This window comes from Lygodium microphyllum, chromosome 29 (assembly GCF_053477565.2).
Source record: "Lygodium microphyllum isolate KBCC chromosome 29, Lygodium_microphyllum_v1.1.10, whole genome shotgun sequence".
NCBI lineage: Eukaryota > Viridiplantae > Streptophyta > Polypodiopsida > Schizaeales > Lygodiaceae > Lygodium > Lygodium microphyllum.
This window is the reverse complement of record NC_141163.1, coordinates 110,829,728-110,834,047: the sequence shown is the minus strand read 5'-3', so window position 1 is coordinate 110,834,047 and position 4,320 is coordinate 110,829,728. Positions and strand designations below refer to the sequence as shown.

At 36.1% G+C, this 4,320-nt stretch overlaps 2 pseudogenes; both read left to right on the top strand.

The window, feature by feature from the left end:
* Positions 1-340: 340 nt before the first annotated feature.
* LOC148011021 (uncharacterized) lies at positions 341-1,225 on the top strand (annotated as a pseudogene).
* A 716-nt stretch (positions 1,226-1,941) lies between these two features.
* On the top strand, positions 1,942-3,209 carry LOC148011020 (uncharacterized; annotated as a pseudogene).
* The last annotated feature ends 1,111 nt before the right edge of the window (positions 3,210-4,320 follow it).

Below are 4,320 nucleotides of genomic sequence, written 5' to 3'. Positions count from 1 at the left end.
TTCTATGAAGAGAACAATACAATTTATGTACTGTGCACAGGAGAGTTTTCTTGCTACTATTTGTTGGGGATTTTGGCAAGGATCATATAAGTTTAGAAACCACATGATCAATGTAAAGTGTTTCTTGGATGATAGTAGAGGAGGTGTGCATTGGACTTGTGAGCCAAGCATAAAGGCAATGATTTTATTGGGAACATAGCTTGTTGAGATCAATGGCACATTTCATCACAATGATTGCAAGTGGGTAAGTTTGGAGGGAGTTCCCTTCTCCAATCTCCAGTGCTAATCATGTGCATCCATTCCTAAGGAGAGAGATTTTTGCATGAGTGTGTATCGAGACATGCACTCTAGAGGGAAAAGAGGATTAAGAGGCACTAGAGGTGGTAGAAGATTGGATTACTTGACTCATTTTGAGATATTGAGAATTGCTAGGACTAAAAACATAATGGTTTGATGACTCAAAAAAGAAATATGGTTCACAAGGACAAAGGTTGCTACTTTGAGTGTAAAGGTGAGGAGTCTTCAAGAAAGTGTTTCTGAAGCCTTGGTACGAGGAGATGTAAAGAAGTTTTGCACTGATATTGTGAATGCACATAAGCATGAATTGTTTGAGGGGAAGAAAGCTTTGTGGGACTTTTTCATCGACATCTCTCAAAACATAGGAAGAGTGGGTCAAGAAAAGCGATATTCTGATACAACAAAAAATCTCTTTGAAGATGTCAAGATTTGGGGAGGTACAAGATTGCATAACTTTCTCTCCATGAATCTTCAAGGTCCACATCTTTCAACTACATCTAGGGATATGAGAAAATCTCTTTGTTATAGGACCGGATTGAGAGAGGATGTATTCAAGCATGTGGCAGAAACATATAAGCATCATATGTTGAAAAATGACCTTTGCATGGGAAGTGTACATGTCATTGTTGCTAAATATGAGACTATGATCAAGAGGATGGTGAGATGGATAGCAAGAGATGACCAACTTGTTGGTTTTTGTGGAAAGAAGATAGATCACACATGCATTTCAAATTTTGTAGTACTTGTTGGAGATGGTGAAAATGGTTATCATAGAATTGTTGATGCGTTTGAGCATAATGTGATTGCCCACTATGCAAGAGTGTTGATTGCAAATCCTCTTGCTTAATGCTTGCCAAAGTTAGTTCTTCTTATACCACTAACTTGTAATAGGTTTGACTCTATGTCCATCAAGAAGCAATGGAAATAAGTCAATTTGCATTGGAATATGTATGTGAAGGATGTGATTGGACCAATACTTGGTCATGCTTCTAATGGAGATTCAAGGTGAAGAAAGCTTATGGTCGAAGATTATAGCTATGTTACGGGCATTCAATACTCAATTCCTTGGAAAAGTTGGCCATTCACATCTTCTATGGAAGATGATGGAAGAATCATTGGATTACATGACCAAGATTATATACATAATGGAAAGAAGATGATTAATCCTCTAGATAATGCATCTAAAAGATTAGTGCTTGGTAATGATCTTGTCACCTTGAATCATGTATCCTTGGTATATCAAAGTTTCAAGGTTGATGATGATGGTTTGCAAGAAGGAGATATAGAGAGAAAAGATAGACAAAATTGGAGATCAGCACAGAGGATAGCCAGATGTAAAGTTCAAATTTTTTTAGAGCTCTTGCAGATGGGATCCAATCATCGTCAAGAGCGAACACTTGGTACAAAGGCGTATCTCTCAATTGTGGCAGCATACATCGATATTTTTCTATCTCCTACGCTCAACTTGTATGAGTGTGTGAAAGCTGCCGGAATGGTATCCTTGTTTTTTAGATACAGAATTCATGTTATCTATTGAACATATATAAATAATTAACTGATATTGTATGTTCATGTTGTTGCTATGGTAGCACCATTATGTCTTATTAATCAGTTGATTTGTGATGTTTTATTAGGATTTGGCGCATGTGAATCACCAAGCATGATGTATATAAGCTCAAGCAGAACTTCATTAGTGGAGAAACTTTCATGGACATCCAATTGTCATGTCACTTTGTGGTTCTTCTCATAAAGATCTTCAGAGACAGATATAGTCACTTAGCAGTTCCTTTATCTTCTACGGGATCTGATGCTTGTGAGAATTTCTTTAGTAAAGTAGGTGGAATGGTTAGCAATGAGAGGTGTTATGATGGTTGTGACTTGTTGAGTAGTGCATGAGCATTGAATGGAATTTCAGAGTTTCAAGCAGGTTCAAATCTAAGTTTTTTGGCAGCTCACTCAAAGCAAGAAAACATATGGGTTGATATGAATCATATGCCTTCCTTTGGCAAATTTAAATGACTACATGGTTGTGAGTACTGATGAGAAAATTGTATATGCATTAAAGGAGGGTTTATCAGAAGCAAAGGTCATGTGTCGCGAGCTTGATATGGAAGGTGAAGCTTCATGGGGTGCCTCATGGGATGAAAAAGATATCTTAGAGCATCTTGAAAACAATGCACATGACAATCTTGAAGAAGAAGAATAAGTTTCATTGGATGTTTTTGTTGGAGATGTAATCATGGATACAATATTGGATGTTGATGAAGAGGATACAATCACACAAAGTGAGCTTCGCCATGTCATGGATTCTATAGTTGACAATGAGGAGAGTGTGGTGAGCCAAATATCACCTTTTTTGGAAGTTGATGGGAAGACTTTGTGCAAGAGCACACTTGTGAGCCAATTGAATGGAAATCAATGTTATCAAACGATAGATTAACAAGGGTAAGAAGTGGAGTATATTTCTCATTTGAGATTAAGTCAAAACCTCAAACTAGTACTTGCCTTGGAATAGGATATGATTGTGCGGTTCTATTTGAAGTTATTATACTTAGAGATAATACAAAGCTCAAAGAAAAGGCAAGGTTGCAAACACTAGTCAAGGGGTCAAGAAAGGCATATGGTACCTCGAAAGAGTAATGAGTATGAGAATGAAGCTGGGAAATGGTATGAAAGAGACAAGGGGCCCTTTTGATCTTCTAGATCATCCTCCAAATGTGGAGATTCATCTAGCATGGTATCAAAAAACCAAAGGAAGTAGATGCTACACATATGATCTTGTTGATAATCAATCACTTTCCTTGGAATCTATAATTGCTCTGGCAAATTTGAGCTATGATCCAATATCAAAGAAATATCAACTTGATTCCAATGACTATAAGATCTTCAAAGACTATGTAAAAGATACATAATGTAATTTGAAGTGCATAGAGTAAAATACAAATCTATAATAGTTTTAATGTGTTGTCCTTATGCATTAGTATTAAATTAATAATCTTGTTTTTCTTTGTAGGTTGAAAGGTATTATGTATACATCATACATGCTATTAAGAAATATCAAATAACTTTTGTGGTCATCTAGTTATTGTGTAATTTGAGTTTTAGAGTCATAAACATTTATGACCATTTTGGGTGTAATTTTAGTTTTAAGGTCATAAACTCTGTCCATCACTCATGTGCACGAAGCAGCTTGCAACCACACTTGGCAATAGCCAATAGTTTTGGGTCCATCTCAGTCTCACCAATATGCAATAGAAAAGGCATAGGGCTGCATTGGCAATCCTTTGATGGTGAAGAAAAGTATATGTATTGATAATCTTATGGTAATGAAGCAAAGTACATTGCAGGATTACAATTTTGGAGGTATCTTCAATATGTACATTCAAGGATATCTATGAGGGGAAGTACTTTTAAACACATACATGTGATGCTTGTGTTGTTGCTACTCTTTACTAAGTTCACTCATTCATGTGTACTATAATTTGTGACTACTAACTAGATGTTAGTATCAGGAGTTTCAAGGTGCTTGGTAAGAGGTTAAACCCAAGTTTTTCTTAGAGAAAAAATTTAAATCTTTAGTTTTTGTTTGATTTTTTTTCTTGATTTGTATTAATCATAGTGTGGGAGGGGGGGAGTTGGCACTCTCCCATGGTTTTGGTAGAGAGATTCAACTCCCCTTCTTCCAAAGAGAGCTTGGTGTCCGCTTGGTGTAGTCACTTTAAGTATAAAGGGGTTCAATTCCCCTACTCTCTCTCCTCATGTGGTAAGGGGGCATGGCCACTCAAAAACATTGTGTCACATACTTCGATGGTATCCAAGTGGCACTACATAAATCACTTTGTGATATGATCATTTTGATACTTTTAATTGCTTAGGATAATTCCAACTTTTAAAAATAAAGTTAGTATATGTTCTATGAAGACTTACATTTAAGAAAGGGGATACATAAAAAGTCATACATGTATATATCTTATAAGCTTAAATAGGGGGATAGATTAGTCTTACAAGCTTTATAAATAGGGT